The following is a 9,765-nucleotide window of genomic DNA, read 5'->3' on the forward strand; positions in this document are numbered from 1 at the left end:
CTAAATGCCCTATAACTAGTCCGAAAGAACGTTTCGAATGAGTTCCAATAGTCTTCAAAGTCTTGATGTGCCACAATAATACAAGCAAGAATGTATTTGAGTAGTGTTTTAGTTCAGAAAGGCAGTGAGTACTTTGTAATGCCAATGAATAATTTAAATACATAATTCCTCTGGCACAGATTCCCAAAGACTGATATGAAACAGTTATGAGTAATTGTTTACCAAATCCTATATATTCTAATTTCATTTGACCTCAGACATAATAGGTTCATTTTGAATTCCCAAATTGCTGATGGAAAATTCCTCCGAATTTCAACAAGTTCTCTTCCAGAACGTTCTAAGCGAGTAAAAAGGTTAGGCTTGAACTCTTGTTTTAGGATATGTCTTCAAAACCTGAGAAAATTAAGGTAGGCAAATACTCTACCGTCAATGGCTGACAAAGGTCAAGGACAGAGTATAAACTGGATACACTTAACATCATTTAAAAACCATTCACTGGAAAACTCGTTAGATTTATAGTATATATGTCTTTTTTATCGGTTGCAAGCAAACTAAACACAGAAAACCAATTTGTTTTGACAAAAGTATCAGAATGTTTATTCGGATTTGCTTATTTGAAACCACTAAAGGTTACCAATTTAAATATAATTTCAAACAAACTTTCTTGCGTTTTAAATGCAGAAGAGCGATATTTAAACATAAGACGGTTAAAATGTCCGTTTCCATAGCCACCTGAACACAACAGAACACTGAAAAGGGCTTTATCTTAATGTGGAGAAAATAAACTTTTAAAACGATGCATGGAATATATGTATGATTCATTTGTGCTTTAAATTGAGGTAAAAACAATTTTTATCCCTCACCGATAAATTGTTTGTGACTACTGCATATATGCAATACCCTGGCTATATTAATCAATAAGAAATTTATTTATTTATTTGCACTGAAGTAAGCTTCAATATATTTGAAAGACTGTCTTTAACTTTTTCAAACAAATATATGACATTCTACCTACATCAAAAGGCACTAGATAATAATAATATTTATGCTTTTCACATTAGATTTTTTGGAATGAAACGGACATTATAAAAACCTATCTAAAATTAACATCAGATGTTGAGAATGTCAATTACGCAGTGAGAGTTCTACTGAAATAATTAACCATTCACTTAAATTAAATTAGATCAATACTTGCTCATGCCCTTGTGATGTATCGTCATCCGCATGTGAGACTCCACTCTGTACAACTGACGACCGATTGCTAACACTATACATTGTGGGCAGGTAAACAAGCATGGAACAATACGGCCTGTTTTATTATGCTGACTTATTGCATTAACTTCGTGGATTTTCTTAGTTACATGACCTGCGAATCTTTAGATGGTGTTTCCCCTTGTTCCTAGATACCTTTCATCCACTTGATTTTGAACAATTTTAACCATATTATTTACAACAAGGGGTTAATTCTACAATTTATTTTAAAACATACACATTATTCCTATTATTTATTTTGCATCATTTGAAAGAAAATTAAAACGTGCATAATTTAAGTTTCTTCTTTGTGATCTACAATTATATTTGGACTATGAAATTTCCGCCTACGTAGGGTTTATATAATTCTGACCTGCTATGAACGGCCACTTTATTTTGTATCATGGACAGTATGTTTGATGGCTGTATGCTGCGTGTGCTTCGTTGTATTTATCAAACCAATATGATTATGTGTCACAAAAAAATCTCTGAAACTTTTCGTATTTACAATAAAAAATATTGAGAAATGTGATGGAAACTATGTTTATTACTGCCTGAGTTGGATGCTAGAACTTAGCGAGTTTCAAGTGCGTAAAACCTTTTAACACTGTACCACCATGTAGCATGGCATCTATTTGATTGCACCATTTTTTTATGTGCCCAATAATTGTAACTCTAGGAGAAATGCTTGCTGTCATAATACGTATTGTGGGACATAACTATTTTATGACTTATTGCTATCGGGACCCCGCTTGGCCGAGTGGTCTAAGGCGCTCGCCTCACATATTTCACCTGTCTGCGTATGTTTGAGTCTCGGCTAACGTGGATATGTGACAAATCTTGCCAGTAGCTTCCCCCTGGGTCGGTGCTTCTTCTCGGAGTCTTCCCGGGTTCTTTCTCACTCAAATATACTTGCCGTCCTGCATAGTTTGTTATGTTCTGAAATATGGGGTTAACTCTACGAAATACAAATTTATTGATATCGGGTACGTTTTTGCTCTGTGAGCGGAAAACCCTTTAATTGTTGTTTGGCTGTGTTGGTCATCTAGGATATTTTGCAGATAGACGGATTCATACAAAAAGTTGGCTGAACTAACGCCACCACAATAGTAATATTTAATAATAGTGATAGTGATGTAGTCCTCATCAGGCCCCTTCAGAGGTTAAGTGAGGCCTGGGCCACTTCGAGATTTTGAGGTCCATAGGCCCTGGTTAGACTAAAATTTGCAATGTCAAAACAAACCCATATAATCTACTATATACAAATGTTTTTAAAAAACTTAAACAACGAAGTTTATAAATTATTTTCAGAACTGTTTATTTTTTTTAAAAAAACACGCCTATACAGGCTCCTTAATGGTTGAGGCCCAGGGGCAAATGTCCTCTCTACCCCTCGGATTCGGCCTGGTCCCAACTACATTTTCAAATCACAAGCGCCCAAACACACCCAAGTTGACACCTGTCGACCAGCTACTGATTACTTTTCGTATTCTTGAGGATTTAATTGCCAAATAATACAGTACCTGCATAAGTACAGTGCAGATGATATGTTGGTATAATCAGGTAAGTCAAGGGAGATCTTTTGTTTCTTCTCAAAATGGGACACTCTGCTGTCCGACACCCGGCATTGAGACAAGACATACTAAGGATATTTTACATGCTGTATTGTGTAACTGAGTAGCTGACCAGCTCAAACAAGCGATACAAATAAAGTGTACCTATATAGAATCAAGTCAGGCTAAAAATAGAATAAGGGGGCAGGGGCCAGTTTTTATGTACAAATTTAATGCCGCAATCAGCGACCTAGTATAAAAAAAACCCATAAAAAATCAAATACACAAGTGAGGTCAAAAAGGTCCATATTTTTAGATACCTACGTTAAAACAAAGCATAAGAATAGTATTCACTTGACCAGAGAAGTCAATAGCAGTTCATAGCAGAAGAGGTTTATGCACCCCAACCCCTATTTTATACATGCATTTTTTCACATCCAATGGCCATTTTTGACAGCATGTGGTGCTCACATAGCAAACGCAAGCCATTTCCCTGGATGAAAAGTTTGAAAACCATTGTCTACTAAATAGTTTGATGAAATTTAGAATAGTTGTCATCCAAGCCGTTTTTGAGATACTCTAGTTGCCTTGAACCCACGTGTCTACTGCTATTGGAGGCTAGCTCTTCTTCCTATCCGACTATTGGTATTTCACTATCAACATACTGCAGAGCAGCTATGGAAGGTGTACATGCCAGACATCAATTTCAAGAACAACACAAGCCTGAAACACCTAGTTCACAAATATATCCATATATGTAAATAGTAAACAATAATAGCTGAAAAAGTCACACCATAGCCTTAAGTTAAGAAATTTGCCCGGAGCCAATTTACGAAACTGGACCCTGGCACCTAAGCCAGCTAATAACAGCCATAACGATGGGCTTATTCCATGCCTTGTCGTCATGCTTGATTACATCCACAACGTGACTTGGGAACACATATTTCATTCTATATTCCCATCACGTAGCAGAATGAATTTGTGCACATGTAACTAATGTGTGATTCTAGTCTTCCAACCTGAATGAAATCCATACTTACGCAAAAAGGATACGCTAGTAGAATGCATAAAGGGGCAGGGCCAGTTTTTATGTACAAATTTAATGCCGCAATCAGCGACCTAGAATAAAAAAAAAACATAAAAAACAAATACACAACTGAAATCAAAAAGGTCTATATTTTTAGATACCTATATTAAAACAAAGCACAAGAACATTATTCACTTGACCAGAGAAGTCAATAGCAGTTCATAGCAAAAGAAGTTTATGCACCCCAACCCCTTTTTTATACATGCATTTTTCACATCCAATGGCCATTTTTGACAGCATGTGGTGCTCACAGTGCAAACGAAAGCCATTTCCCTGGATGAAAATTTTGAAAAACATTGCCTACTAAATAGTTTGATGCAATTCAGAATAGTTGTCATCCAAGCCGTTTTTGAGACACTCTAGTTGCCTTGAACCCACGTGTCTACTGCTATGGGAGGGGCCCCGAGTGGCCGAGTGGTCTAAAGCGTTCTTCGTTACGGATCACTGCCATCTCACCGCTGTCTGCGTGGGTTCGAGTCTCGGATTCGGCTAATGTGGGTATGTGAGAAAGCTTGCCAGTAGCTTCTCGTGGGTCGGTGGTTCTTTCCTGGGTTTTCCCCGGGTTCTTCCTCCACCATTAATACTGGCCGCCATGTATAGCCAATCGCGTGCTGAAAAATGGCGTTAAACCCAACAACAACAACAACAACTGCTATGGGAGGCTAGCTCTTCTTCCTAACCGACTATTGGTATTTCACTATCAACATACTGCAGAGCAGCTATGGAAGGTGTACATGCCTGACATCAATTTCAAGAACAACATAAGCCCCAAACACCTGGCTCACAAATATATCCATATCTATAAATAGTAAACAATAATAGCTGAAAAATTCACATTATAGCCTTAAGTTAAGAAATTTGCCAGGGCCCAATTTACGAAACTGGACCCTGCCACCTAAGGAATATAATGGAAAACTCATTATTATTATTTTTTTGGGGGGGGAGGGGGGTATTTTCACATTCCATTTAGGTATGAGAATATTAAAATTCAAGATTAAAATATTACAGGATCAGAATGACTTGGATTGAGTTATATAATCAAACGTATACAAGTAATAAAATATATCTGGACAACATTAATTGTAAATTACAATTGGTCAAGATATATGACGTCGGATTTATAGGTCAAAAAGTCTCCGATATATTATCCTCCTCCTCGTCTGGCTGTAGATGCTAATGCATAATATTAAGCAGTGTAAATATAGTCATCGAGCTAAAATACAAATTCTGTGACTAAAAAATAGTTTAAATTTGTGCTTTTAAAATTAATGGCATGAAAAAGTGTGACAAATTTGTATCGGTTGTCATATGAAAAAATGCCTAGCGATACAGTCGCTATGAAAAAGGGCTTGCGATACGATCAATGTTTGCACGAAATAGTTCACTAGAAATTGATTAATTATAATTTTTTAAAAATTCATGAAGGCCATACAGAAAATCCCCACACAAATGTAACATTTTTTAATTTTGCTGATTTAGCTCAACAGACAACTACACTATAGGGACGCAACACTCTCTAGAAGAAATCTCATGTAGAAATGACATGAGAAAATTCATAATTTGCGAAGCAAAGCCATACCTCACCTTGCAGATAAAAGCTCCGTAAGAAAGTGGTCTTCTCTTGGGACCAGGCAGACTTTATTTCACAAAACAAAATTTCGAAACCAGTCAGACTTGAAAGTCTAAGATACGCTTCTGTTCATGGTTCATTTTCAGGCACTTAAACGGCCTTACCTGGTAGTCTGGAATCAGTTCACAATTAATACTTCCAGTTCAGTACCCACGAATGTAGTTCTAGTCTATTTTTAGAACATTTTTTCCTCTCTCATTTTGGTGGTGATAGAAGAGTTTTATTTATGCATTTTTGGTAGGGATTTAAAGGTAACTGTTTATTCTTCATAATATGAGCTCAGGGTGTTGTTGTATGTGTGTATTTCGGCGACAGTGCACAGTGAGTAATAAGGCCTTGGTGATGCTCCGGAAGTGAAATGTGTGTTCTGTGTACATGGTGATGTGTTGACAGTTCAGCATCTAAAAAAAGAGCAGGTCAACCTTTGACGAGAACTTCACCGTGAAGTCATCTTTGAAGGTAGTTTAGATTAGCATATGATTTGTAATGATTGTCACACAGTGGAAAGGTCAGTACTGAGAAACCAATGTAGATAACATATAGTAAAATTAATTGTGTCCTATGTCCTGTCAGGGAAGCATTGATTCAACTTTAAATTGCTATAATATTTTTATTATTAATGATAGACACATGAGATTTTCACACCTTGTGTATATTGACTGTAGCAATCCGAAAATATAATTAAAATTTTAAAAAATTAATTAATTTTTTTTTAAAATTAATTTTAAAAAATTTAAAAATTAAAAAAAAAAAATTCCCTATAAATTCACAGAAATGGTATCTGTTGGAGATGACACTCATTATTATTAGCAGCAATGTATTCCTACACCATATTGAAGTTGCAATGGAGGATTTTTTTGAAAGCCTGTCAGCAAAAATTTCATTGAATTCTGTAATAGCACATAATAGTGTTTGTAAAATATGGACAGGAAATGTAACAGCCAATGGATTATATGGCCTATTGTCATATAAGGATCCCACAACAAACACGTGGAGGAAAAAACATGTTCACAGACTGGCACTGATGGTGAAGTTGAGAAGTCTGACTATACCAAAGGAGCTAGATGCATCCCATTTATGCCATAATAGTCTGTGTGTGAATGTGGATCATCTAGTTCTAGAGCGTCATTCCATTAATAATAATAGACAGTATTGCAAAGGTTATGGTCATTGCATTGGCCATGGTGACTATCCTGACTGCATGTTAAAGTTGAAATTGTAATATGGAATAAATTCAGGTATCATGATATATCCTTTACACCCACCCACATCCATATCAATGTATGTCTGGCATGGAAGGAAGGAAGGAAGGAAGGATGGATGGATGGATGTATGTATGTGTTGAGTAACAAGGAGAAAGGAAAGAGTGTGGTCTTTATTTTAGTAGACCATGCTGGTATGACAGTGCTTTCTTAAATACATTCCTTCCTTCCTTCCATCTTTCGTTCCTTTTATTTATTCATTCATTCATTCATTCATTCATTCATTCATTCAGCTAGTCTAGTAAGTCATGTCTTGTCATGTCATGTTATTTTAATTTTGATTTTTTTAATCTTTATTTATTTTGCTTTTTAATTTCTTTATTTGTGTCTTCATATTCAGAGAAAACTGTTTCGACCTCTCCATAGGTCTCATCAGGTGGTAGTAAGTAACACAACTGCACATAACATGCGTTGTGTTACCTACGGATTTCCCCACTACAGTTTTCCCTTCTGTACAATGTGTTATTCATGGTGTATTTGAGCGCTTTCATTTTGCACATGGAATTAAGATAACTTTTTCTGTCTGCAGTGTCCATTGGCTCCTGCTAAACCTTTGCATAGGAGTGATCGCCCTTGGTATCTAGCAGTCCTTTGCAGTAGTCAGACTTCCTATTGCCTTGCTGTGTCCTGTACCTCAGATGGGCCTGTATCATATTTCCTCGTCTTGTTAGAATACGTTTCCTGGTTTTGGGATGCTTTTGATACAACTGCTGGTAAGTGCAGTCTTTATCCATTGTCTCCAGTGATCTCAGAGTCCTTGTTGAAAGTTTACCTCCCAAGTGTGTCACTTTTTTTTTCAGTGATGATCCCAGGCTGTTATTGAGTCTGTGTATTGTTGAATGCACTCTTGCCTCAAAGTTTCTGGAATAGTTCACATTCTTAGGTAATGAAACACTGATTGATCTGTTCACTGCCTCACATTTCTGTGTGTTTGTGTTCAGTCGCAATCTTTCTACAACATCACAGGAGAGTTTCATTTTCAGAACTTCTAGCAGGATGTTCTTATCATTTTCTGTCATGTTGAGATGAGTCATTTGATGAGGGCCCAGGTATGCTGATCGCATCCACCAGCTGTTAGTACTTCCTCCCCCACAGACCTTTGAATAATGCCGGCATTTGGAGCAGTCCCCTGAATAACAGCGCAGAGTGGCATCCAATACTTGGGGAAGTTGACATTTAATTTTTTTAACATCACCACTATTGTCCTCCATCATTTGTTTGAAGATTAAACCGCAACGTGCTTTAATGTCTTGGCTGAAAATTTTCTGTTTGAGCCTTTTTCCTTCTCTTGTTCTTATTCCTGGAAACATGTTTTCACTAAATATTGCAGAATTACACCGTTTGAACTGTAAACGACCCAAATGGATGGGATCCGACAGTCTTTCTACTTTCCACATTGGATGCAGAATGGTATAAGCATTTTGGAAGCCAGCAGCAGCCTGTGCATCTCCATCTGTTGTTGCATGTCTGATGAGAATCTCTTGCAGAACAAATTTTTGTCCCATTTCTCTTGCCATTTCATACTCTGAATGTGGTGCAACTGGTGACAGATTTGCTGTGCAGTCAACATGGCCTCCTGGACATTTCACATCAAAACCTTTTCCCTTCAGCCATGCTCCAGTCCAACACAGCTTGTTTTCTATTGTAGTTCCCACAATGTATTGCTTCTCTGTAACAGTTTCGCAGGCAATTCCAACAGCTTGTGATGAACTTTGACCAGGTTTCTTTTCATGTCCAAAGCTAATGGCATTGTATCTCGCATCAAAAGCAACATTTATTTGCTCAGGATGCTGAACACCACGCATAACATTAACTTGTCTGACTAGTTTCAGCTTCTCTGTCATGTCCATTTCATTCAGCTCCACAGTTGCTTTGCCTACAATGTTGGAGGCCCTTTGCATAGATGTTTTGCTAGGTGGCGGAATGTCAGTGGCTGCAAGCAAGTATCTAGCCCTGGTGTTGCCCATTGGTGTATCTTGTAATCCAGCTTGAAACATCATATTTACAGCAGCAGGATTTGGCCCAGGTTTATTTGTTTTTATCTCATCATACAACTTATACTCTGGTGACTTAAAGCTGCAGTTTTTACACATCATAGTATGCTTCCAAGCAAGTCCCCATTTTATTTCATTAGCAATTTGGAACTCTGGTCTACCACATATGTTGACTTGATTGCCATGGCGATGAATGATATCATTCCACATTTCAACATTTTTTTTCATACAGATCATACGTGTCCCATCATGCTCATTCAAATTTGTCTCTTTCAGGTCCAGTTTTGCTTTGGATGATGGTTGTAGAATGTTTGCAGTCCCAGGTGTGCCATTACAGTCTGGTGCCTGAACTGACTTGAGACCCCCATTTGTCGGCTTTGTCACTGCTGTGAGAGAGAACTTGTCTGCATCCATTCTTCTTGTCACTGGAACAGATGCAGCACTGGAACTTGGTAGAGTATTATCAGTCAGATATGTGACTCCTTTGTTATGTGGAATATATCCAGGTTTAAAAAAAGTTGTCTTCCTCTTCTTGTACCCTTTCATGGTTTCAGTTACGATAACTGCATGTAAAATACAAGAATCATCCTCTCTCTCTCACTTATATAGTTAGGAGAAGGCATGCTAGCTTGGTTTCAGAGAACTTCACCAACTCTTCAATACTACTGGAAGCCTGACATCTGAAGACTCCTCCCCTTCATGGGTGGAAATGATGTCATGTACTTGGTTAGACCTAGCTTGCGTATTTAGATGCTACCAGATTTCAGGTGTTACCTTTCATTGACAAGCTTTGGTTTAATTGCTTCACACCTGATAAGGAAAACCATTGATGTTTATGACAAAGGATTGGAGAGACTTTGCCATAGAACAAAATTTGTCAACTTCAGGTTTTAAAATTTCATTAAAATTTAAGTTAAATTTAAATTTTCATATCAAAATATGTATGATTTTTTAAAATTGAATTTTCTAAGAAAGTTAAACAGTCTAG

The 9,765-nt window shown here is 37.1% G+C and overlaps 1 long non-coding RNA gene across 1 annotated transcript; it reads left to right on the forward strand.

Moving 5' to 3' along the window:
* The first annotated feature begins 380 nt into the window (after positions 1-380).
* LOC149793308 (uncharacterized) lies at positions 381-9,151 on the forward strand. Its single transcript, XR_016423063.1, has 3 exons — positions 381-407; positions 7,313-7,496; positions 9,054-9,151. It is a non-coding gene; the product is annotated as an uncharacterized LOC149793308 (long non-coding RNA).
* The last annotated feature ends 614 nt before the right edge of the window (positions 9,152-9,765 follow it).

The sequence above is a fragment of the Sinohyriopsis cumingii genome, chromosome 8 (genome assembly GCF_028554795.1).
Source record: "Sinohyriopsis cumingii isolate HCF-2022 chromosome 8, ASM2855479v2, whole genome shotgun sequence".
Taxonomy (NCBI): Eukaryota; Metazoa; Mollusca; class Bivalvia; order Unionida; family Unionidae; genus Sinohyriopsis; species Sinohyriopsis cumingii.